This window comes from Pongo abelii, chromosome 7 (assembly GCF_028885655.2).
Source record: "Pongo abelii isolate AG06213 chromosome 7, NHGRI_mPonAbe1-v2.0_pri, whole genome shotgun sequence".
In the NCBI taxonomy this organism is placed as follows: domain Eukaryota; kingdom Metazoa; phylum Chordata; class Mammalia; order Primates; family Hominidae; genus Pongo; species Pongo abelii.
In genome coordinates, this window is record NC_071992.2 from 144,691,949 (window position 1) to 144,719,829 (window position 27,881).

The following is a 27,881-nucleotide window of genomic DNA, read 5'->3' on the forward strand; positions in this document are numbered from 1 at the left end:
TTGTCATGAGAAACTGTATAGAAGTTCCATGGGGACATTTTAACCCCACCTATATCAGTTGACTATTGCTGTACAACAAACTACCACAACAGGTATGATTAAAAACAAAACAAAACAACTATTATTTTTCTTGAGTCTATGGGTTGACTGGACAGTTCTGCTAATCCCAGCTGAGCTTGGCTGGTCTCACCTGGGCTTGGCTGATCTTGTCTGTTCCTGTGCATCACTGCCAGCTAGTGGGCCAGCCAGGGAATGGCTGGTATAGAAAGGCTTCAGATGAGCTGTGTCCCCTTCCTCAACAGGCTAGCCTGAGCTTGTGTTCATTGTGGTGGCATGTTTCCAAAACACTGCAGAATTGTTCAAGTCCTCTTGAGGCCTAGGCTCAGAACTGACTCACTTCCTCCATATTCTGCTTTCCAAAGCAAGGCATTGGTCAGCCCAAATTCAAGGGGTGGGGATATAGACTTCACCTCTTGAAGGAGGGAGCTATAAATCATATGGCCAGGGCAAAGGGGCAGGGAGGATAGGAGTGAGAGAATGATGCCACTGGTCTATCCAAGAATCTTTGAGCTAAGGTAGGAAAGTGATTTAATGCTGTTAACTCGGAAAAGAAAAAAGGTGGATCCTTTTATCTCTTCTCTCTTTATCTAATCCCTGCTGTTTTGTCTCCTGACACTGCCCTAGTGCAACTTTCATGATCTCTGCTGCCTAGATAATTAGGGTGGCTCTAAACTAATCTTTCTGGCTACAAACCAACTTAAAGACATTTATTTAGCACCTACTATTTCTCCAGTGTCCTGTTAAGCTCAAAGGGATAGAGGAAGTTGTTCTAAGCATATAGTTCTTCTCTTCCAGGCCTCAGCCCAGGTGGGGATACAGATATCTATCTATACTGCTGCCTGTCACCTGCAAATCCCTCTCCACCTTACCACCAAGGTTGTTTTAATAAAGCTCTTCATGTTGCCTACAAAATAAGGACCGCATTTCTTAAGCTGGTATTCAAGGCTTCCACGAATTGCTTCTAATCTTTCTTTCCACGCTTTTGACTCCTTATTTTTGGAAAAGAATCCAACACTTCTATTGCATCAGAATATTTAATATTTCCTACAGTTCCCTGGCTTTAATTCCTTTAGTATTTTCTCTACTTGTATATTCTCACTTTTCTTCTCTGGCTGCTGAAATGCCACTCACTCTATTAAAACCCTGCTCAGTTGTAAACCTCCTTTATAAAGTCTTCCCTTCCTAAACTACCTAGAATTGATCTCTTATTTTTCTCTGTTTCCATAGTCATTTTTTCACACTAATATTATCATCTACTTATGTTTTCCAACACACTAGATTTCATCCCCGTGAGAGCAGGCCTCAGTCTTCCCCACCTCTGTGTCCATCAAGTTACCCAGGATATCTGCCTCATAGTAGGTACTGAGTCAATGCTATCAACTTGATTTGAATCTCTTCCTCCTTCCCTCCTGCTCTGCAACCTTGCTTCCAAACTTGGAGCTGGTGAGAGTCACGGCTACTTTCCAGGACTCTCTTTGGCCAGGAATGTAAGCTGCACTTGAGTTGAGATATGCTGTAGGCTGCTGAATTGGCATGAGCTATAGGCCTAAAGAGTCCTGCTCTGTAACAGGGGACCAGTTGCGAATTGTAATCCCTCCTCTGGCCACTCTTCTGAGGCTTAAACTCACGTTGCCTTGCTCACTTTATTTTTAGGTGTCTGGCAGTTTAAAAGAGGGCTACAGCCATCTTTGGTTTATTATACTTATGCACAGCCTTGGAAACACTGTGCCCTGATTATAATAATACAAAAATTATAATAATACAGATGAGGATTCTTCTTTATTCCAAGTTTGAAACCCCTTGTTTTAGGCGAGTGGCTTTTAAACTTATGTGTGAGTAAGAATCATCTGAGGAATTGGAAGCATGTGAATTCTTGGGCGTTATCACCAGAGTTTTCGAATTCCTAAGTTTGGGCAAGGCCTAGAACTATGTAATTTTCTCAGACTCCCCAGGGGATTTGGCTGCTGCAGACCATACCCGGAGAAAAAAAACTACTACAGAATTATAAGCATCAGACAATGAAGAGAAATGTTGGTAGCATTCTGGCAACTAATATGATGCCAAAGTTGCCATCATATCCCGGAGACCAGGGAGGTCTCCAAATACCTCTCCTTTCACCATGCTACTCCTCAGCTCAAGAACATGCAATGGCTCCATCTTGCCTCTTCCAGATCAAGTCCGAACTCTTCCCCATGCCATTCTAGACTCAGCCCTTCTACAATCACTTCTCTTCTAGGTCTTGCTCAATCCAGATGTATTGCTGAAACCAGGCAAATTCTCCTGCGTTTCTGTCACTCACCCTTGGCTGCTTCCTGACACCTTACCTTCTGCTGGTGATAGTTCATTTCATCTCTACTGCTTTGATTTCTGCTTGTTTTGTATCTAGTTGCTTCTTCATTAAAGATCATCACAATTCTGTTGAATGCCTTCCTTATACCAGGCACTGTCCCACACATTAGTTTATTTAATCATCAGATCAGTCCTAGGTTAGAGGTGTTTTCATCATCCCGATTGCCAAAGATAAGGTTTTGGGACTTGCTCACAGTCACACAACTGGTCAATGGCCTTCAAACCCACAGTGACCCATCTAAGTGCCATTGTCATTTATCTAATGCTGTGCCACTTATTTGAAACCTACTTAAATCTAATTCTTCCTTCAAGGCTCCAGTCAAATACCTTCTTCTGAATTAAGATGGAAACCCCATTTTCTACATCTGTAAATTGAGTAAGCCTGCCTAGCTTGAAGGCCAGTGTGGGAATTAAGGTATCTAATATACTGTGCACAGAGCCAGCCAAAATCTGAGTGATTTAATGGTACTGGCTGCCCAGACGCCATTCACCTAGAAACCCACACAAAATCTCTTTCAGCGGGAGAGATGAAAATCATGTGGCTTTTGAAGAATGATGAGATTTAATTATCAGAATAAACTTTCTGGCATCAAAGCACGATTTACCCTTTTCCTGCAGGTCACAGGTATCATTCAAGGATAAAGATATTAGGAAGCATTCTTCCAGCTGGAACATTTTTTATCTCCTCTTCAAAGAGTAATCTCAGGACAGCCACAGCCATGGAAACAGAACATGGCAGGTGTAGCTGTGCCCTGGATTAGAGGCCCATTTTCCCTAGTGGGAAGGAGAAAGGCTGTGGTCAGGGAAGATGAATGGACCGGGGTCGTTTTGTCACGGTCTGCAAAGAGCACATTCTCCCTGCGCCTCGATCAATCAGGCCTCGTATTGAAGGCCTTTTGCTATCACTTTTGAGTGACTTGAAGCTTTTTTGTGTCACCAACAAGGGGCTTCTCATCTGCGTGGGTGACCCAAAATTGTGATCCAGCTTGCAGCAGTGCCTGGCCCATAATTAAGAGTAGATTTATTTGTTTCTTTGTTCCTTCTCAGCGATTGGGGATGGAGGTTGTTTGGCATTTTCCCTAAGAAGAGCTCACTTGCCTGTGTTTTCACAGCTTTGCCTGTTCAGTCAAGTGTGGAAGAAGCTGTTAGGTATGGTCTCTCATGGGGAAAGGAGAAAAATGCAACACTGAGAGACAATGTTGCTGGTGCTTTGATAAGACATCAATGTAGTATGAAATAACCAGAGTGGGCTATAAAGCGAGGCCAGTGTGGCTTCATATTCGGCTGATTGGCAGACTATTCACATGTCTGTTGGTAAACCACTCACTACCTCAGTTTTCCCAAACTGTAAAATGAAGTGCTCTTGCCTACCTCATCAGGTTGTTATAAGGATGAAAAATAGGTTAACAAAACATCTGAGGCGTAGTAAGACTACAGTGTCAGGAAATAACAGAAGCCAGATTTCGAATCTATCAGCGTTTACCGTAGCATGCAGGCATGTATGGCTGTTTCTTCATTTTAGTTCAGCCAACATCTGCAAGGAGCCTCCTGTGCTCCTGTACAGGAGATTGTACTAGGCTAGTCTCTGAGGACACAAATATGGTGAAGATTCTGTCCTCATGAGGACAGATGTCAATTTACATCTAGTATTTATACAGTACGTGTATCCTTGGAGAAACCAGAGCCCATATAATTTAAAGGGCTCAGATGCAGCCCCAGAGCTAGTTATTTCCAGAATTCATATCCAAGGCTTCTGATAATACTTTTTCCACTGACCGACAACTCTTATTTTAAGAAAGGAGCAGGGCCTGTTATATCATTCTGAACAAAGGCTCTGCTTAAGCCCAGCTACCCAGAGACCAGAGCAGAGTGTTTTACTGAATATAACAAACCAAATAAAAGCTAACTGAAGGCCAAAATGTGATCACATTGGGAAATGGAGCCACTGCTTTCTTGGCCTGAGCTTCTTGTCTGCTGGCTCCGGGAACACCTGGTCACCTCCTCCTCACCCAGGCACTGCAAACAGGTCATTTTGATGATCTAAGAGATGAGCCTTTGGTGATGTCAGTCTCTCCCTAGGCACAAAGCCCATAATCACATGCACTTGATCTTCGATCCCTATGTCCCTGGATCTCAGCACAGGAATGACTCAGCAAGGGCGAGCCTTTGGCCCTCCTCCAGAGAAGGGTCTGCATTGCCTCCACGAAAATGGTACTGGCTGCATCCCCTGGCCCACCCAGGCATATAAAATTATGCCTTTCAGCCAATTTAGACCCTATTTAAAATATACCTGCACCGTAGAGACAGGACAGAAATTTACTGTGTGTGTTTCCTTCAGAGAACTAGGGTGAGCATTTGCTAACTTTGTCCCTGTGGATTTACTTATTTTCCACTAAATTTCACTATGAGGATATTCAAACATAGAGAAAAGTAGAAAGTAGTCCTATACCTACTAACAAAATTATGTTATTATCCTTTTACTGTAACTTGCATCATCACATATTTATTGATTGGTCTATCCATTGGTCTATCCATCCATCAACCTATCTAATTTCATAAATAAAATGTAAAGTAAGCTACAGTATCAGTATATGTTCTCCTTAATACTTCAGCATTTTAATCATTATCTAGAGTTTAATATTTTTATATCCATTTTTCCTTTTGAACATGCAATGCAATGTACAAATGTATAAATCTTAAATCTTAAGGTAAGTGTTGAAAAATGCATATGCTTGTGTAAGGCAACCCCTAATGCGCATCACTGGGACCACCCAAAGCTTCCTCAACTCTGTCAATCCCTGCCCCAACACCCATGCCCTACTAGAAGCAAACACTGTTTTAATGTTTTTTTTTTTTAACCAAATTATTAGTTTGTTCTATTCTAAGACTTCATATGAATTGAGTCATGTCATATGTTCTCTCTTTTGTATAAGGTCCTTTCACTAAAGATAATGTTTTGAGATTCAGTTTCTATGTATTTAGACTAGGGTTTAATTACTGAAAATATTAAGACTTCTGGGAGGATTAAAAAGGATATCATAGCTAAAATACTTAAACGCAATGGCTGGCACATAGAAGGCATGCTATAGATATCAACTACTGATACTGTAATTGTTATTTATTCTTATGATTTTCACATCATCTTACATGTGGGAGTTGTCCTCAGAGAATATTCTAGATCCCAATATTGTGGTCCAGAGCTCCTTGGAATTATATTCTCTCTATGTCTCTCTCTGTGTGTCTGTCTCTCTCTATGTATCTATGTATCTATCTATCTATCTACCTATCTATCTATCTATCTATATCTATCTATCTATCTATCTATCTATCTATCTATCTATCTTTTACTTTTCCAAATAGATTATAACCTTTTTAGGAGCAGCACACATTGTAATTACTACATCTTTTTATCCATTGTAATGCTTTGTAACATGCTAAGCATGTTGGTGACAGTTTATATATGCATTTCATACTAGGTAAAAATTAAGGCTTTACTTGCATGGGAATAACTGGCTTAGGAAATGGCAGGGGGGCTACATTGGTCTGGAGTAGTTGTGATGTTTATCATGTTCACATCCCTGTTTCAGATGTCAAGAGTCCTGGGTTTGAATTCTGGTTCTGTTGTGAATCTGTCTTTTCTGAAGTGATTTACACAGGACTTGTGTCTCTGGATTCTTATTACAACTCTGTATGATAGATCTTATCATCTCCATTTTACTGATGAGGAGACTAAAGCTCATGGAAGTAGCCTGAGCAGTGGAACTGAGATTTGAACCTAGACCTGCCTGATTTCTTATTCCTGTGCTATGTTCTTGAAACTATGGTCTTTCTGACTTAAAGTACATATGGAGGAGAGAAGTAAGGCCAAGAAATTGGGCAGTTGATGCAACTACCAGTATGAACAGTGAATAAGATTAATAATAAATGGTTTCAATGTGTATACCTAGTACACATTGACTCAAACAACAGGCATGTGTCTAACCTTTTCATATTGACCATTTATTTTGGTCCTAAGGCAGCCTGGGAGGTAAACGGGCAAAGCTTATTCTTGCCACTTTACAAGTCAAGAAACTGAGGTTCAGAAAGGTAAGTGATTTACACAATGTCACAAAACTAGTAAGTGACAGGTGGTTACTGGAGGAGAGGGATGGAAGGGGGATTTGAAAACAGGTCTCACTCTTCAAGTAAAGGATATCCCGGTTGTGCTCTTACCTTTTGGAGGAGCGATATGTTGACAAAAGATATCTGTCGGCAAACAAATTTTAAATAATATGTTTAACCATTACTACTTCACGTGAGGTTGTCAAAATGGTTTCAAAATCGACTCATTTAAAAATGTACCTGTTGATGTGCCAGGCCCTGGGCCTGTTGGTCACGCATTCCCAGCAGACTTGACGGAATGAACCTTCCCCAAGAGTGATGCCATGCCATCACACGTTCTTCTTGTGAACCACTCAAAAGGGTTTAGTTCATTTATTCTCTCAAGAATTGTATTTACTTTCTTTATTCTCTCAAGTTATAGGCCTGAGTCATTTCATTAAATAAGTGTTCTGCTTTGGCCTTCTTCCAGCTAACACCTGCAAGATACCAGACTGGCATGAAGCAGGGGAGTAGAATCATCTTAAATTTAGCATCATGGAAATCTGTTCCTCGTGAACTCGTGGAGGCTACTCAGCATCCTCAAGACAGGGTAGTCACCTACACAGCCACTGGGCCCAGGAGAGAGACCTTCTCTCAAGGATTAGAAAGGGCAGCGTGGTTTTCCTTTACTTATACTCTGCCTGGTTGAAAAGCATGGCTAGCCTCTTCTGTTTAGAAAACAACAGAGAAGTCAGTGGGTGAACCCAAGGAGGAATTGTAGGGAACAGAGGAAATGGGAGCAAGAAATTTACATGTATTTTCACAGAATCCTGCAGCCATCCTGTAAGGAAAGAACACTTGTTGTCCCCAGTTTATTGTTTATCCTGTAAGGAAAGAACATTTAGTGTCCCCAGTTTATTGTCCCTTGGGGGACCAACTCACGCTAATTTGTCTGGGAATTTTCCAGACTTACCACTCAAAGTCCTACTCCTGGGAAATCTCTCAGTACTAGACAAGCAGGAATAATGGGTCACACACCGTGGATCTGAGATTCTACCTCTACTATAAAGACTGTGTTTTCAAACTTTGCACTCTCCTGCCTCTCATCCATGATGTCCTCTGATTGTCCAACCACTTTGCAATTTGGGGATTGTTACACCTGCTTTACTAATGGGAAAAGGAGGCTCAGAGAAGCCAATGGCTGGTCTAGGGTCCAGGGCCTAAGCACTAACAATTCAGCTCTGAAATCTAGCTCTCATGGGCTCTGAGGCCCCTCTGTGCAACTCTCCTAAAACCGATTGAGAGGTCAAGACTGACAGGTGTGAAGAAGAGGCAGCAGCTTATTTGGGGACTCCACCATCCGCTCTCAAGCTCCCCAGGTGTAATTCTCTTTCAGGACTTTAGCTTTTTATTCCTATAGGTGTTTATAGCTTTCTGACACTGGACATGATGCAGAGTCACAGGGGAGGAGCATAGTTCAGGGCACAGGTGGGGACTGCTGGGGTCCAGGGAGTGCTGAAAGGAGCCAACAGAAGTGTGGTCATTATCATCTGCTTCCCGGCAGACAGGCTGGATGTGGGATCCAGGCCCTGTGAGGGCCGGCCCGCTCAGAGGACCAGAGGACTGCAAGGACGGGCCAGAGGGGCAGGGCTGGATCTTTTTTTCAGACAGGAGGTGATCTGTTGAAGAAAAAAGCCTTCATGTGAGTCTGATTTGACCTGACAGCCCAGACCAACTGCAGGAGCTGAACACGCTGGGAGGGAGTGTTTTCTGTCCTTAGAACGTCCTTCTCTTGCGTGTCTGCTCTGCTTTTTCCTCCCAAGTCATTTTAAACATATCACAAGGGAAAGAGGTTACACATGCACTGTATTTACTCATCCTCTCATCCAACATTTACCGAGTGCCCACTGTGTAGCAGGGCACTGTGTGAAGTGCTGGGAGTTGGAAATGAAGAAAGCATGGCTTTCTCCCTTATAAAGTGACAACGTATTGAGAAAACAGATATGGAAGCAACTAATAGTGCAGTGTATAAGGAGAATGGGCTTGAAAGTTTCTTATATCTGAGTTCCCATCCTGGCTCTGTGACCTTGCCAAGTTACTCAAAACTGTCTCTGAGCCTCAGGCTTCTCATCTGTAAAATGGGGCTAATAATGCTGCCACACAATTACTGTGAGTGTTCAGTGCAATGATACCTGCCTTGTGCTAGGTCCAGTGCCTGTTGCATGGTAACTACTCAATTAACAAGAGTCATTTTTCCAGTTCTACCAGTAGCCAGTTCTAGAAACTTGGGTAAGTCAGTTAATTTCTCTATGTATCTGTCTGTCTTCTGTAAATTGGGAATAATAATGGTGACCACCTAGGAATGTTGAGAAAATTAAATGAGGTAATACCTGTAAAGCACTTCAGGCAATGTCTGGCATATAGTATGTATCAAATATATAATAGTTATTATCACCAATACCAACGGTAATACAAGCTACAGGTGATGAAAGCAAAAAGAGACATCCTAGGAGCAAATTATAAGAAAAAGAGTTGGAGGCATTGCAGGGTGAGAGTGGTGTGTGTATGATATGGGGGTGTGAAGATGCCCAGCATCCAAACGACAGGCTTCAATAGGGAGATTAGGGTCACACATGGGCAGAGGGTGAGTGGGCTTTAGAATGAGCCAGAATTCAGGTTCTGTCACTTACTAGGTGTGTGACCTTTTGAAAGTGACTTAACCTCGCCAAGCTTCCTCCTCAGTCACATATTGCTAGCAGTTTCTACTTTTTAATGTCAGCCTAAAAATAAAATGACATAACTTGTGCAATTGTTCAGCCAGTGTCTGACTCAAAGGAGGCCTTCAATAGGAGGTAGCTAATTATTATGATTTTTTAGTAGAGGATAGGATGAAGGGTGGGAGGAAGCCAACGGAGAGCGACTACGCTGTGGAGGAAAACTGTGATGAGGCTGGGAGGTGCGGTCTCTGACAATTTAAAATATGGAGATGTTGAATGTGGAAGCAGTGGGAAAGCTCAGTACTGTGACTCCTCGAGGCTCTTTCTTGATGCTGTACCATTTCTACCTCTCTCTGAGCCTCAGCTTCTGAGTCCTACATCCTTCAGTTTTGTCAGGTTCTAAATTTACCCTCATCGTAATTATTCACACTGTGTCTCATCAGCTTGTGAGCAGAAGAACTAGTGGAGGCCAAAACTGCGGGAGAGGAAGGAAAGAAAAGAAAAAGAAAGACAACTTCAAGCAGTAGAGCTGCCCAGTGTTGACTGCAAGTTGCGGGTATTGGCCAGTCCCGCTGAAATAACTCCTAGGGGCAGAGTTGGCTCATGTGTCTTTGAACGTTAAAATTAGAGCGAACCAAGATTAAATGCTCCCGAGAAACTGACCAGCCTGACATTTTTCTCCTCCCTCTCTCTTTTTATAACTATGACCACAGTAGTAATTCAATTGGAAACATATTCTGTCCCTGATTGCTCCAACACTGGCACTAGATCATTCCCAGGGCTTAATTTTTTTTTCTTATTAAATGCACACACTGCTGTTATTTTCTGCCAGGGCTAAAAATACATCTGACCAAGCAGCAAAGGCTCAGCCGGGGCCTCCTCCCTGTTCTCTTAGAGGGCAGGACCAGGCAGAACAAGCAGACCGATGGGCCTTCCAATTAATTTAGACAGCATGTTGTTTCCAAGGAAAACTGCCCCAGATACTGATATAATGGTAAAAATAAAGACGGAGTTCCAGCCTGAAAGGATGAATAACGAGAGCCTATATATCCAACCCCATTTACTACCAGTCTTTTTTCACTTCTGGCTACTACACTTCATCATTTCAAAGCACTTCATGTATTTTCAAGGCCTTTAGTCTTTGCAGATGCTGTTCCCTGGTCAGGAATGCTTTTCCTCCCTCTCCTGTGGATTTGTGATTGTGTCTTAGTCTCAGCTCAAGCACAATCTTATTTTCAGAGCCTATGAGCTGATGCTCTGTCTCTCATACCTTCACATTTCTCCTGCCTTCTCTTGTCTGAATGCATCATCTGCATCATAATCACCAGCTTCAGGTCTGTCCGCCCAAAAATCTTGAAGTTCTTGAGGGCAGGGGCAGTGTCTTATTGACGATTGTATTTCAAGTACCTAGCACAGTGCTGGGCCCAACAGGACTGGCACTAGGGTGGGGCAAGCAAGGTATTTAAGGACCCAAAATGTAAGAAGGTGCCACTCTCAGGTGCTGACTCTGTGCTTGTACCATCCTGAGAATGAGTGCTTTCTTAGAGCTCCCATCCTAGACTCCTAGCTTGTCTTATCCCAGTCTTGGCCTTGGAGCATGAAATATCAATCAATAAATGATTCTTAAGTGAAGGCTTGTCAACCACCTTTTCCTTTTGGAAATTGTCCCCTCAATTGGCATTTAGGATGGTTCTGGTTATCTTCGCACCTCTCTAACAGGAACTTCTCTGCAATCATTTTGGATTCTTCTTCCTCCACCTGTCCCTAAAACATTGCTGATGAGATGCTGCTCCTCTGTGCTCCCATGGTCATGTCAACATACCACCCATGTGTCCATTCAGTCACTTGTTACTAAAGCAAACACTGTTTGTGGAGTGCTTACCAGGTGCCAAGCCCTAGTTCTGGGTGTTTCAAGATAGCCTAGAGAAACAAGAGAATATAAGTTCTTCTGTTTTCAGGAAACTTACACTCTATGATACACACAGAGACAAGAATACAAATATATCAGATACAACGGTATTTGTCACATTGGTCTATCATTCATTATTGAGGTCTAAGACCTTGCTTTATTCATCTTTGTATGCTCAGCTTACCATGGTGCCTAGTAACAGATCATGTATAAAAAACAAGAATAAATGATTGATCGCTTAAATAAATGAATGAAAATGTAGCTTAAGTATCAACTTTTCTATAAAATATGTTCTAAATTTCTCAGGCAAAGTCTGGTTAACTCATTCATTCACTCACTCATTCATTCATTTAACAAATATTTATCGAGTGTCTCCTCTGTGCCTGGAATGGTTTGAGACATCTTATAAATTTCTGCCATGGTGCCTACCACAGTTTAGTACCATTATTTGTTGATTTCCTGTCTCTAGCACTCCACAAGGGCAGAAGCCTTGCCTAATTCATCTCTGGATCTCTCAACCTAACATAGCAGCTAGCATATTGTTGGTATTCAAAGTGTATACATATGTAACTAACCTGCACATTGCGCACATGTACCCTAAAACCTAAAGTATAATAATAATAAATAAATAAATAAATAAAAAAGAAAGAGGTATTTCAACAATTAACAAAGAAATGAAATTACCACACTATGCCCTGGCAGCTAAGTGCCCTCTACTTCTCTGAAAATTCCTGGGTTAATTGTTTATTTATCTTAATGTGCAATGAAATGTAGAGGATACCCAGGTTGTGAAAAGATCTTCATCCTCATTCTGAAATCCTTCCTGCAACTTTCTACTTTCTGTGACTTTGGAATATAATTCATTTTTCTCAAATTATAAGGATTTTGGAGGAAAACTTAGTAAAAGGCAAGAAGATTCTATGCAGCCTTGTCAATTTGCAATGTCCTCAGTATAATAACTCAATGAGAGCTTCTCTCTGAGGTCAAAAAAAAATGTTTTCAAATGGACTGTTACAAACACTTTGACTAGATTTCTTACCTATTCATGGTCAAGACTTAGGTACTAGTCTTAGAACTGCCCACAACTCATTGATGATCTTGGACAAATCACTCTCCTTCTTTGGACTTCACTTTTTCTTTCTGGAAAAGGAAATTGGGCTGAAATGTACACATTTCCTGCAATTCTGATCGTTGGAGGAGTCTGTGAGTCTCCTCCAGAGAAGAGACTGGTTCATATGGATTCTTGTTTTTCCTCCAAGTAGGTTGATAGGCACAAAAATGACATTAAGAAGGGGTACTTCTTGCTGTCCTAAGATGGCCAGTTCATGGACATTTATTGAGAATTAACTGTGTTCCAAGATCTACTAAAAAGAGATGTTTTTTCTAAAAGGCTGTGTTTTTACCTAATAAAGCTGTTGTTGAAATATTTCAATCTCTTAACTAATTCCTGGGAATATACTATAATTCAGGTGGTGACAAGTGGGCAAGAAGACAGGGCAGTGAGCTTCAATTGGGGGCTCACATCCTAATTGAGGATAAAACAGAGCACAGAGCAAGAACTCAATAAAAGCTCCAAAGAAACTCTTTTACATAAATCTTCATTCTGAAGAATACCCAAAATGTATTATTTAGGGGTCAGCAGAGGGAAAAATAAAACTTCTAAGAACTTAAGTGATTAGGAGAAGGGTTCATGACAAGGTGGAACTGGAATTTGACCTTGTGTGATGGGTGACAAGGTAAGTGGGGAGGAGGGGAAACACCTCTGAGAGTGAGCAGGAACTAAGGGAAACTTCTTTCCAGCCTGTGCAGTGGTTTATTTGTTTAACAAGCCAATGATAAGCACAGACCTTCTCTGAATTCTTGGGTCGATGTGAATCTGGGATTTGGGTCTAGTATCCAGGATTGCCTTGAGCAGAGCCCATGTCTCATTGCTACAATGATGTGGTCTTATGTGTGGTATCCATCAATATCCTGTGTGGGCAGGTGACCTTAAGAACTTTCTCTACCTTCTGTCTGCCTATGAGTGAGTTGTACTGAAGGAGAGTCTCTTGTGGGAGAAGAAAGGAAACGCCTCTTTTCTCTATGAGACTAGGAAGAGACTCAACATTCATGGTCCCGTTGGACCTTACAGTTAAGCCTACTTCTGCTCTTTGAGTCCTTAGTTCTCAAAGGTGTGGGAGATTCTGGTGGATGAAAGAACACTACCTGCCCAACTGGAAGCTAATTAGCTGAGAAGTCTTGGAGGTAAGATATTCTGGCTTCTATTATTAGAGCCTCCATTTTGGCTTATTACAGAAAGCTTTATTATAAGAATATGTGTGTGTGCAATTGTGATTTGCACATATTTATGTGTGTGTGTGTTGTATGTATTTTGGTGATCACTAGCCATTTTTTCTAAAAGTGGTAAAGAGGGGAGATGGTCCTCAATGATAAGCCTCTAGGAAATTAGAGTCTGATTTATCAATTAAAAAAAATTTGCTACTAATATTTATTTTTATTGCAAAATGTACATAACACAAAATTTACCATTTAACAATTTTAAGTGAACAGTTCAATGGCATTAAGTATATTTATATTGTTGTGCAACTATCACCATCATCTCCAAAACTTTTTTTCACAAAACTAAAATTCCATCCTCATTAAACAATAACTCTCTATTTTCCACCTGCCCCAAGCCCCCTGTTACCTCCATTCTACTTCCTATCTCAGAGAACTTAACTACTCTAGGTACCTCATATAAGGGGAATCATGAAGCATTTGTCCTTTTGTGACTGTCTTTTTTTTCTGGTTAGCATAATAACCTCAAAGTTTGTTTAAGTTGAAGTGTGTGCCAGAATGTCCTTCCTTTTTAAGGCTGAATAATATTATTTTGTGTGTGTACACCACGTTTTTCTTATTCATTCATCTGTTGATTAGTATTTGGGTTGCTTCCACCTTTTGCTACTGTGAATAATGCCTCTATGAACACGGGTATACAAATATCTGTTCAAATTCCTGTTTTAACTTCTTCTGGGTATATACTTAGAAATGAATTGCTGGATCGTATGATAATTCTGCTTTTGATTTTTTGAGGAATTGTCACAGTGTTTTTCACAGCAATTGTGCTATTTTACGTTTCTATCATCAATGTCCAGGGATCCAATTTCCCCACATTCCTGCCAATACTTCTTATTTTCTGGGGTTTTAAAAAATATGTATTAGCCATTCTAATAGGTGTGAAGTTGTATCTCATTGTGATGTTGATTTGCATTTCCCTAATGATTAATGATGTTGAGCATCATTTCATGTACTTATTCAATTTATTATTTTTAATGTTTCTGTATTTGCTCTTGATCTAAACTTTTCTTCCGGACTACTAAGCTGATTTATACTGAAAAGCAAATTATTTAAATTCAATATTGTTCAGTGTAACTCCATAGGCATTTATGGAACACTTTATTGTGTGCAAGAGATGGTATTCTGCTCTCTCCTGGAACTCCATGGCTGCTCTCTTGGGGCAATCATCTAACAGAGGAGACACACAGATATATAACTCGCAAACCAATCGGCCTATAAGAACTGCTACAAGAGCAGATGACCAACTTACTATATTAGCAAGGCTGAGATTCTTGGAATATGTAGGTCAACTCTTAGAAGACTCTATGATTCATTCACTGATTTATTCATTAATTCACTCATTTATTCAGTAAACAGTTTTCAAATACTTGCTTTGCTTTAGGTAGTGTGCCAGGTAGCAGAGATGTAGAAAGGAACAGTCCCTAGAACAGCCCTGCTCCTTTACAATGGCCAACTTTCTCATTTACCTCTAAGCAATTGCCAGAGAGCCTTAGATCCCTGGACATGGCCCTCTTCTCCCCTGCTCCACCTTACTTCTGTCCTAAGCCTTTCTACTTTATTCCGCTTCATATTCACTTTCCTACTTGCTTTGTATCACCCCAGGCCTCTGTCATCTATCCTCACCTTTTACTACTGAATTCACCTTCCCTCTGTGGAAGTAACGCTGATGGTGCCTCTTTGACTGTGGCACCTTCCGTGGCCCTGATTTGATTTCTTTGCTTACTCTTGGTATAGTGTTTGCTCTGAATAACTGTCTGCTTTGCTCCAGCTCCCAAGGAGTGAGGCTGCTCCAAAGTTGGCTGCTGCAACCAAGTTCCCTTGGCCTCTAGAAAGGAGAATTTGATGATTCCTACTTCTAAGTGGACCACAGCTTGGTGTGGAATTGACTTGTCAACACATAATGCAATGTGCTAAGTGCCAGAATGGAAGGCTCATATGAAAAGTGATTTTGGAATCCAGGGGCCAGTCAAGATGTTCTTACCAAGTGGACCTTTAAGCTGAGTTTTGAGGTAGAAGGTGACACATGGGCAACGGGTGGAGTAGGACTTTCAAGACAGATAGAACAACATAGAAGGCATGGGAATGGTAAAAAAAAACTGTGGCGTGTGTATCTTTGGCTGGTGCTGGTGGCAAAACTATAGATACTTTGAGCTAACTGTAGTGCTCAGTGCTGATGACAGGATATTGGAGCATTCATAACATGGCAGCTTATTCATGAAATAATTCTTATTTTTTATAAGAAGTGGCAAAGTCATGAGTCCACACGTACCTTCTAACCCCCAAACGAGACCAAATCCTTGAATATTATTTTGGAGCAGTGTTCGATGATCAAGAAGCATGAGCCTATGATCTATATTTAGTCATGTGCTCGACAATATGGGGCCACCCTGTAAGAACAGAGTTTCTGTGTCAGCTGGGGAAGTACTGATGTCAGGATGAGATCCTCTGATGATGTCGTCCCCAGCTTGGAAATTACTGGTAACAAAAAATGTAAGTCTTTTATATTGTTTTTGTACTGATTCTGGTTGGCTGATTACAAGGTGCAGGGAAAGCATTGTGAGCTAAAAAAGCACCACTTTAAATATTTGCATGTGGGTTGCTGTATAAGATTTTCTATAATGCAAAAATTGAATGAAGCCATTCTAATGGGTATCTGACTCATTTGGAAAGTGAACACTATAGATTTGCCACATGCCAGTAAACACCCATGCATTTCTATACCTCTTTAAGTAGATGCTTCAATACTTGCTCTCACATTAGTATTATTGCCTAGTTGGCACACTTTAGTGGGAGTGGAAAAAACCATTTCATGTGAGTGAGTAGACACCAGCCTGGGAGTGAGAAAATCTACATTCCAGATCTGGCTGTCTTATTAGGTGCTTGGCTGTGTGACTTTAGGCAAGTCCCTACAGGTGGACATTGAGAAGGAGTTGACATTGCCTTTTTCTAACTTGGATGGCACAAAATGGAAATTGAGTTAGGACAGAAAGAAGCAGGCTAGACACAAACAGGCCTTAAATATCACAGAAAATTAAATCCCTGCAGAATATAATCATGGGGACTCAAATGCAACAAAAATATTAACTGATTTACAACCTTCCCTAAAAATTTGTTTCATAATATTAATATTACAAGAAGACTGAGGAATTAGTATCTTTAAAGCTGGTTCATTCATTCATGGTCTTCTTAAAAAGGACCTATTGAGTGGATGAACTGTAAATTGCAATTTCAAGTCGAGTGTTAATAGGTGGTATGTTATGACCATTTACTGTGGGTCAGCGCTGTTGTAAATAGTTAACATTCATTATCTAATTTAATCTTCACCACCAACCTTATGAGGTAGTGCTATTAATATCCCCATTTTGCAATGGAGGAAATTAAGGTTTGCCAAGGTTAAGCAACTTGCCCCAATCTGATGGCTGTTAAGCAGCAGAAACTAAAATATTGGTCTATCTCATGCCATAATTGCTTATCTGTTATTGCCTGTTCAATTCTTCACATTTACAGAACCCTGAAGCATTGGTTTGCGTCTATATTTCCAAGGACTTGAGATTTGAGAAGGGTCTTTTCATTCAATATCCATCTAATCCACATTTTTTTTTCCTTGTAATCCATGATGAGACAGCTTTATGCCTAAAAAGAACCTTCGTCTATCATTCCTTAGGTCAAAAACTTCCTTCCGTGGTGTCGTTTTACCTTTAAGATAAAATTCTGGCTTTATAACATGGCATTTAATGACCGTTTAGGCCTTTTCCAATGTAACTGTCTGGTGTGAATGCTGTATCCCAACCCAGCTCCCCTCGGGTCAGAGAGGTTTAGTCATTGTACATCCTTGAAACACTCCTCTCCTCCTGCCACCATACTGACTTAGGAAAGTTCCCACTTACCCTCCTCCAGACATCTATAACATGCCTTTTGGGGGATGACCATTTGTATGGTATCTGTCAATCCCCAGTCCTTAATGAAGCCCTACGTTGATGTGTCAAGACATCCACTTAAATCCTGCCTATATTTATTCATTTGTTCACTCAGTTACTCATTCATTCAACATTTATTGAACATCTATGATGTGCCAGTCTTTGTGCTAAGGATGTCCTGTTAAAAACCAGATAGTGCTCGTGTTGTAGATATTTTTCTGTTTAATTATGATGCATTTTTGTAAAGGGATAGTAATCTTCTTGAGAGTAGATCTTTTTCCTTTTCTTTTTCTGCATCTTTGAGTCTTCAATATCGGCACATAGTAAGTTACCAGTAAATGTTTTTATTTTTTATTTTTGATGAATTTCTGAATCACATTGCTTTTTAACCTAATTTATTCATATAATATGTGAGGAAATCAAAACATTTGTGTCTTTTTGGCAAGAATTTTATGACTATAAACTAAAGTATTGGTCTATCTCATGCCATAATTGCCTATCTGTTATTGCCTGTTCAATTCTTCACATTTACAGAACCCTGAAGCATTGGTTTGCAATGCTAAATATCATTTGTGAAAATATTATCAGGGTTTCAAAAAGCATTTTTTTGTTTTTCTTGTCTTTCTTTTTTTGCTCATTACCTTCACCACACTGAATGCAAAGCACCCAGAAAGACATTATATGAATGTAATGGTTAGGAGGTTTTTTGGTGCCCTTTACTTAACTGCAGATAAGAACAGTAAAAGCTACTTGACTTGGAATGAACATTTCCTTAAGAGTCTAAGATGTTTCTGGGTCAAGAGTTCAGATGGGTTTTGCAGAACTTCAGAGGAAGAACTTCTTCATTGTAGGGGTTTCAGCCTCAAAAATGACTTGAAGTACTTTTACATCTAGCTAAATTCAATTCAACCATTTGCTGTAGCACTTACAACTCTGCACATTGGACTTATAACTTAGATATTGACTTTCTGGTAATGGTCTTACCCTAAAGCAAAAGGTCTAGATGAAGATGCCTGAAAGCTGCATCTCCTGAGCAATTTTTCTGGGAGAGAGAAGCAACACACACACACACACACACACACACACACACACACACTCACACAGAAAGAGAGAGAGAGAGAGAGAGTGTTCCAGAGACAAATAAGTTGGAAAGTACTTCTTTACTAAGTACTTAGTAAATATCATCTTTTATATATTTACCAAGTACATTTGCATACAAAAGACTCTGAGAAGTCTATATATAAAGAGGCCTCACTAACTGTATTACCCCAAATTATTAGACTGTACAATTTTCCCCATTCCTATACTACTTGACTCTGGCTTCTTCCCGTGACTCTATGTCTTCATTAATTCATTCAGCAAATTTGCATTGCCCAATACTGCTGGCCACCACGGAGTAGAACAAAGTCCCTATCTTCAGTAGCTCAGAGTCTATTGAGGAAGCAGATAAGTAAACAGTGGGTAAACAGGTCTGTGATCTGAGCTCTAATGGAGGTATTCATCAGGAGCTGGAAATCAGACATTGTATTCAGGAAAGTGGAATAGAAGTAGCCTTGCACCAAGTTCTTCAGAATTGGAAATTGACCAGGCCAGTGATCAAGCATAGGAGATTCCAGGCAACAAGAATTACGTGAAAGTCATTAAATATGAATAAGTGACAAGTCTGCCCTGATTAAGATACAGGGTTGAAATAGGACACTAGAATGTGATGATATGAATGAAGAAGCAAGACAAGATCCTGAAGAGCCCTATTTCTCATCTGGGTTTGTCCTTTGCTTTTTCAGAACTGATCCTTGGGTCAGGCCTGGCAGTTCTAGTTTGGCTTTTCATGCCCTCTTACCAGCAGCAGGGACGGGAGGCACACAAGATGATTCAGAATATGGGAAACTGGGTTCCAGAGTTGTAGGAGTTGGTCAGAATAGGAGGCGGCTGTAGATGCCACTGGAAAGTCCCCAAAGAATGAGTGCTCTTGATAACAAATTGTTTTTCTCTCTCAATGATTTTTGATATAACCAAATGATTCATGCTTTTCTACCTACAACACCCAGTACTGCTTCAGACACGGGTAGTGCACTCACCACCACTCTGCTCTCTGCTTGAAAATTATTGTGTAAAATGGTTTCCCTAATAGAAACTGTCATTATTGACAAGTGGTAAAATGGTACCTCAGGTTCTTTTTCTCTCTCTAAATCCTGGCTGCATAATAATTTTGCTTTTGATTTTTTAAAATATTTTTCCCTCAGCTATGTATGTATGTATCTGTAAGCTTATAAGTGAGATAAAATATTGTTCATAAAAGTTGTTGCATTTTCTCATGTCCAGCAAAAAGAAAAGAAAACTCCCTAGCAAAATGATCTTGAAAATGGAAAACTCTACAAGTTATTTATTCCCTCATCTGTAAAACAGCAGGGCTGGCCTAGCTTGTCTCTGGGGTCCCTTCTAACATTAAGGTAATGTTCCTGGTTTCCATGGGAGTTGGACAAAATTGTGGACAGCAGCTGTGAAAGATAATTGCCTCAGCAAGAAATTTGTCCCTCACAGACTCTGGGAAATGGTGATCATGTACTGTATTTCATGTTATGACTGGAAGATGTGAACAATAATTATGAGAACATCCATAAAATTTCCCCTGGGGTATAAAATACAGATAAAAATCTCATAATATTAACCTTTGATGGCTGATATTCATGAAGACTGGAACTTTCTACGGAGCTCCCTGAGATTGGGACTGTGCTACTTGTCATCTGGATCTACTTGTCTATGAGGATGCCCAGGCCTTGGCTGGCTTCCAACAATCAATTCATTCATCCATCTGACAAAGGTTTACTGGGCACCAGCCTTGTATAGGGCATTATTCTAGGGGCTAAGAAGAAGGATAAATAAGAGCTCAGAGTGTAGAGGGGAACTCAGATATGCAGTCCATTCAACAGACATACATTGGGTGCCTAGAATGTGTGTGGCTCTTGACAAATAGGAATGAAATAAATGATAACTGATACATATGCTCAAGCTCAAACTGATACATGGTTACTAATCCATGGTGTCTAGACTCAGAAGTTTCACAGAGGAGATAGTATAAAACAAGATTTTAAAGGAAGAGTTGGGGCTCACCAAGTTGCTAAGATGAAGGCCCTTCTATGAAGATGGAACACCATCTCCCAAAGTACAGAGGCATAAAGAACGTGGTGTGGTTGAGGTAGTTGCAAGTGGTTGTGATGGTCGCAGTATGGCTGAAGATAAGACTTGGAGGCTTGAAAGAGCCTCATATGCCGGTTCAGGAAATCTGGAGAGAAATAGGGACCCACAGAAAGATTTGGGCAGAATGCCTCAGTTGCTCGTTTATAACACAGAACTGAAAAAGCCAATGTTTATAGAAGTATTGTGAGCATCAATAATAACAATAAGAATAGTGTTTTTTTAATTTTTAATTTTTAATTTAATTTACATGAGATATTTTGATACAGGCATAAGATGTGTAATAATCACATCAGGGTAAGTGGACATCCAACACCTCAAGCATTTATCCTTTGTGTTACTATCTAATTATACCCTTTTAGTTATTTTTAAATGTATAGTTAAATTATTATTGACCATATTCACCCTGTTGTACTATCAAATATGAGATCTTATTTATTATTTGTAACTATTTTAACCACTAACTATCTCCACTACGCCTCCTCACCACTATTATCCTTCTCGGTCTCTGGTAACCCTCATCCTACTATCTCCATGAGTTCAATTGTTTTAATTTTTAGCGCCCACAAGTGAGTGAGAACATGCAAAGTTTGTGTTTATGTGCCTGGCTTATTCATTTAACATAATGTCCTCCAGTTCCATCCATGTTGTTGCAAATGACAGGATCTCATTAAAAATAGTGAACATGGATTGAAGGCTGCCTGTAAACTAAATACTGCTTTTAACACTGTGCACACTTTATCTCATTTCAATGTTACAACACCCCAGGTCACAGATGAAGAAATGGAGGCACAGAGAACTTAAGCAACCCAATGTCACCAAATATTTAGTAGAAAAGTCAGGAATAGAATCCAGGCAGCCTGAATCCAGAATCCTGCCCTCTTTCATAGTTTGTTTTATTTTAAACTTTTAAAAGTTGAACAATACAACACTTGAAGAGAAGTGCACAAATTATAAATACACATTCAATACATTATCATAGGGGTCAGCAAACTATAGCCCATAGGAAAATTCCATCCTGCCACCTGATTTTGTAAATAAGGCTTTACTAGACTGCAATAATTCATTTATTAATTGTTGATGGCTGTTTTGGGGCTACAACAGAGTTAAGAAAGCCAGAGAAGAATGGCCCCCAAAGCCTGAACTATTTGCTATCTGTTCTTTCTCCTAAAAAAGTGTTGCCAATCTTTGTGCTATCACATTGTGAGGGCAATTGGGAACCTATCATCCAGGTCAAAAAGTAGAGTACAACCAGTGTCCAGGAGCCCCTCCACTTGCTTACTTCCAAACACTCTTCCTTCCCTCCAGCCCAAAGATCATCCCCACTTTGATTTCCAACATGATGGGTTTGTTTTGCCTATTTTTGAACTTTATACAAATGCAATCACACAGTGTGTGAGTGCTTCCCTTTCAACTACTGTGCTATGCTGAAGTGCTTAAGTCCACAAGAAATGGGAGGCCAATTTCCATTTTCTCTGACCACACAGCAGGCAAGAACCTAGAAGATTAGGCATGCTCACTTCTTATTGGAAGGGTACCTACAAGGTTCACTCTTTTCAGATTGCAAGTTGAATTAGGGTCCTCTGTGTCTATCTGTATTCATTTCCTGTTGATGTTTTAATAAATTCTCACAAGCTTAGTGTCTTAAACAATACAAATTTATTCTCTTAGAGTTCTGGAGGTCAGAAGTGTGAAATAAGGATTGTAGGCTAAAATTGATGTGTTGGTGAAGTCATGTGTCTTTTGGAGGCTCCTTCATTCTCATTCTAGACTCTCCCTGTATGAACCCTCAATCTTGTAACTTAAGTTACCATATTTATGCTGATAACCCCAAATCTCTTCCTGTGGCCTGCTCCCTCTGCTGAATTTCAGAAATGTGTCTTTGACTCCTCAGTTGTGCATCTGGGATCTCCTGAACACCCTCCACACACCTCAGCCCCACCATCTCACATCATTACGCCTCTATCACCCACCCATCTCATTGATTGGCACCACTTTCTACCTGGTTGCTAAAAACTAGAATCCTAGAAGTCTTTTTGCGGAGGTTTGGTTTTTTGTCTCCCATTCAATCATCAAATTAGACCACTAATCTCATTCTGTCCTTTCTGCATTGTTAATATTTTTTCAGTTTATCTACTCCCCATTTCCATTGTCATTGTTCTTGGTTAGGCCTTCCCACTTTTCACCTAGCTTGTTCTACCTATACGCCAGTCACAGCCTTGCCCCTTCCACATGGTAGCCCACATGGTCTTCCTTAAAGCAAAACCTGATTCTCTCTTTTCTCAACAAAAGAGTTAACTTTTCAAAGATTGGGGTTGTGCCTTGTTCACTATCATGCTTGCTATACCTAGCAAAGAGCCTGGTATTTATTGAGAGCAAAGAGTTCTCAATAAATACATGTAATGAAATAGAGCTTTTACTTCTCTGCCTCTTTCTCACTCTCCTGTCTCTTCACGCTTTCCTCCATTCTAAATCCTCCATCCTGTCCTAGGCTTCCTCTCTCTTTTCTATCACCTGTAGGATTCAACATCATCTTTTTTCCAAGAGTACAAATCTCTGCCTTAATCAGAGTGCCAGGTCCATAGCAGATTTCTGACATAGGTTGATGAGTAAATGAATCCTCACATGAATAAATAAGTGGACTCATGAGGTTTACAGGGAACATTTTCCAGAGGACACAAACATGCTTAGCTGATTTGTCACTTCCATTTGAATTGTGTATAGCAGAAAATGACAGCTGATTTTGGATGGAAGAGATTTGGAAAGCTGATGTGCTCTATTCCCCTGACTCCAGGAAACATTTCTCAAAGTGTGGAAAGTCCTGTGAGATGCTCTAGAAATCCAAAGAATATGTGCAATGATTCACCCTCTCTTGAGAACTGACAATGCACATTAACATGTTAAAGATGAACAATGCTACAGTAAAAATACCTCTTCAACTTTTACCCCAGTTTTTAGTTTTACGCGAGTCTTTCCCAAATCTGGGTACCATGGAGCTCTTGTCTTCCCAATGATATCTACTAACATTCTGAGATCCAGTGGCCCAACTGATACACTTTGAGAAATGTTAGCCTAAAGAAACATTTGCTTTTTGTGTAATAACTTTTACAAGGTGAAGAAAATTTATTGCAATGAATATTCTTCCTGCTGTAAAAGCTGATCATGTTCAGAAGAGTCTTCACAATGACATTTTTTTTTTCAAACCTGCCAGAGCAGAAGCGGGTTTTAATATTCTCTTTGTCAAAGTAAGCCTTTCCTTTAGTTAGAGGGGTGGAAGAAAACTGAGGTAATTATATAGTGAAGGGAACTTTTTTCCCCCCATTGAGCTCCAGTGTCAGTCTTCTCAAACAAAGGTGCCATTGAAATTGTGAATTATAAAGTTGATTTTTCTAACTTCTGGGCACCAGCTGGGCTCAGTAGGGAAGGGTCTCTGGTATGGAGGAAGGAATTTTTAGCCAGAGATCCCTTACTGTGTCCTTCAAGGGCTCTACACAGCTATTTTGCATGTCATTTGTTCATTTCACAAACATGTAGGGAACCTCTATTCTGACAGGTGCTGGCAATGCCCAGATTAACATAACTCACTTGTTGCCTTTCCAAGTGAGTAAGGATTTGAATAAACTCCTTCTTTTCATATTAATACATTTTAAAGTCACTCATTTTGTACCACACACACCATGTTATATACCTTGAAAGCTCTGATGAATTCTCATAGATACCTAGGAGGTGGTTAGCACAGCCATATTATATTTCAGGAAACTGAGGCTAAGGGACTTAGTCAGGAGGCACAGTTATTAAAGGATAATGTCAAAGTTTGAATCAAGGCATATCCTTTCCATGGCTTATTGCTTCCACATTTGGACGGTGTGATGTCATTGGTAGAATGTTTGAAGGTTGAAGGTTTGCTAAAGGTCAAGGTTGGGCTGTTTTGAAACAAACAGTCACTAAGTCCTTTGTGCCTGGTTTTTGGTAGCTATCACACAGCTGCAGCAGCAGCAGAAAAACTTTTCCATTCTATCTTAGACTTCATGCAAATTCCCTTATAGCAACACTGGCTTGTGAAGAATTACATTTCCTGCTGCAGTGATTAGATAGGAGGACGCATTTAAGTCCTATCAGCCAGAACTTAGCCCTGTGTTTTACTGGAAAGTTTGTTAATAAGATTTTCATGCCAGCTTTCTCCCTCTTTGCATTGGGATAATAATTCAGGACTCTCTGTTTTTCATTTACTTCCATCTACATTATTTCCTTTCAGAAACCTAGTGCTCTATAGGCAAGACAGGTGGTATTGTTCCCATTTATGGGAGGCAGAACCGAGGACTAGAGAGAGCTGGGAGCATGACTGAATGCCACACAAACTGCACCTCATAACCACCTTCATCCTAATACTTACAAATCGTATGATCAACTTTTCTCTTGACCTCTTTTCTCTATGGCAGTGAGAATATCTTGAGGGCAGAAGCTAGGTTGTTTACTTGTATTTCCCTAGGATGTAATAAGAAATCTAGAATATATCAATGTGTAGAAACATTCAAGAAGTAGATCCTTGAATGGTATCCGTGATTCTGATAACTCCTAAATTTTTGCCTGTAGTCTGAATGTGCCCTGGAAGCTCAGACTTTCATATCTAAGTGCCAGCTTCACATTTCCATATGAGCATCTTTCGCATCACAAGAATAATATGGTCAAAGTAGAACTCTGGATTTCCCTTTGCAAAACTGCTTTCCCTAGAGTTTGTCCATCCTAGTAAGTAGCTTCATAGTTTTTCATGCCAGAAATCTGAGTTATCCTTGATTCTTTTTTTTCCCAACAACTTCCAGATCTAGTGGATCACCAAGTCCTCTTGACTTTCCATTCAAAACACATCCAGAATTTTCCCTTTCTTCCAACTCCCTTCTTCCACTCCAGTCTAAGCCACCACTTTCTCTTGCTTGAGCTATTGCAAGTATTTTCCTCGCTGATCTCCTTTCTACTCTTGTCATCCTACAATCTTTTCTCCATGCAGTACTCAGAGTGAGCTTTTGAAATGGCAGATAAAACCAACTCACTCTCGTGTTTAAAACCCTTGGCTGGACTCTCTTGTCACTGGAAAAAACAAAACAAAACAAACTCCAATTCCTTCTTTTTGGTTTGTGAAGCCCTCTGATTTTCCCCCAACACCCTGGTAGCTATAATTTAATTTACCTCTCCCGGTACTCTTCATGTTCCAGCCATGGTAGCCTCCTTGATATTCCTTAGCCTTTCTGGGTTCACTCATGCCTAAGGGTCTTTGCGCTGGCTATTTCCTCCATCTGATGCCTCCTGTCCCTTCATCCTATTTACATGACTGGCTGCTTCTTGTCATTCAAATATCAGCCTAAAGTGACCTCATTAGAGAGGCTATTGCTGACCACCCAGTTTCAGATAGCCACATATCTACTCTATTAAATCATCTTACTTTAAGGCTCTCTTTGGACAGCACTTACCATAATCTGATATTCTTGTTTCCTTTGTCTATTTCTCCCTCCACCAACCACCTGTCCACCTACTAGATTACACACCCCAAGAGAGATCCTGACCCTCAGGAGACAGGGATCTTCCTGTCTTTTTCATTGTTACGCACCTTGTACAGTACCTGGGACACAGCATGGGCCCCATGAGTATTTATGTAATGGGTCTCAGAGGTGTCACTTTACACTGTAAAGCCATTGTTGGTATTTTTAGCAGAGTAGATGGTCAAGGACTCAAAGGATGTTGTCTAAATTAATTTTTGAACAACCTGGGATGAGATACATTTTTATCTTTTATTTTTCAGATGATGCAACTGACACACAGGTCAAGCAACTTGCTTAAGAGCATAGAATCAAGTGATCAATTAAACTTGGAAGGTGAGGAAAGAAATGAATCAAGCATAATTCAGATTTCTGGTATGAGAAACCATGGAGCTATTTTTTGAGATGAGAGAATGTAGAGAAAGCAGAATTGTAGGGGGTAAAACTTTCTTCTGCTTTGGGCTATTTATTTTCATAACGGCCAAGGATACACTCTTCGTCCTAGTAAAAGGGTCAGGATTTGAGCTTCTGTCTTTGGATACTAAACATTATGCTGCCTTCCCCAATAGTGTGCTGAACTTTCACAGTTTCTTTCCTTCTCTGCAACAAGGGTGCTCCCTCTAAGTAATTTTCCATATAACTTAGAGAGGTGGTGGGTCATGCATTTCTGCAGTCTGGAGATAAGAAGGATAATATTCCAACTGGGAAGTGTAAGTGATACCCTGTAAAAGAAGGCCAAGGAGGCTGTTTGCTTTGTATTTCGATGGCTGATAAATGGGGCCTTTGAAGATTCACAGGAAAATGTGAATTTCATGGTCAGAATGAGGAAGGGGGACTGCGCACAGGAAGAGCAACCTTCCCCTCCACCCACGCTCAAGTCTGTGATAATAATGTTGCCCCCTGATGTGGACAGTTTCCAAAGAATTTCACATTGCTTCTCGTATGTGAACCTCACATCAACCTGCAAAATGGAGCTTTTTATTCCTGATAAAATAAAGAGGAAACTAAGGATCTAGAGAAGTTATTGTCCAAAGTCCTAGAGTTAGGAGTGAGATGGGGCCAACATTCAAAGCCAGTCTTCCAGCTAATGGTCCTGGTTCCACATACTGCTCTTTTCACAGAAACCCTGTGGCCACTCTTCTCAGGCCCTCTGCTGCTGACCATGTACTTCTATCCTTTCTACTGATCTCTATATTGCACCCACCTCGGTTCTGGAGTTCACTTTCTTGCCAAAATGACTGCAATGTTGTTTATAATCCCCTAGGGCCCCTGTTGAAGAGCTACCTGTCCTTCAGCCATAAGGAAGGTTATTGAGAAAAAAAGTCAGTGGGAATGGTCAAGGGAGGTGTGAGTTCCTTGGTGGTAGCACTCATAACTCTGTGTCTTATGCTCAAAATTAGTGGTTCTTAAACTTTTAGGAATGTTGTGAAGAGCTTGTTAAAACCCAGTTTTTAATAAACATGCATGTGCATGTGTCTTTACAGTAGAATTATTTATAATCTTTTGGGTATATACCCAGTAATGGGATTGCTAGATCAAGTGATATTTCTGGTTCTAGATCCTTGAGGAATCGCCACTCTGACTGGATAAAGAAAATGTGGCACGTATATACCATGGAATACTATGCAGCCATAAAAAATGGGTTCATTTCCTTTGCAGGGACATGGCTGAAGCTAGAAGCCGTCATTCTCAGCAAACTCACACAGGAACAGAAAAACAAACACCATATGTTCTCACTCATGAGTGAGAGTTGAACAATGAGAACATATGGACGCAAGGAGGGGAA

The 27,881-nt window shown here is 40.4% G+C and overlaps 1 long non-coding RNA gene across 1 annotated transcript; it reads left to right on the plus strand.

The window, feature by feature from the left end:
- The first annotated feature begins 503 nt into the window (after positions 1-503).
- LOC134761875 (uncharacterized) lies at positions 504-27,814 on the plus strand. Its single transcript, XR_010141031.1, has 3 exons — positions 504-575; positions 26,359-26,431; positions 27,755-27,814. It is a non-coding gene; the product is annotated as an uncharacterized LOC134761875 (long non-coding RNA).
- Positions 27,815-27,881: the final 67 nt, after the last annotated feature.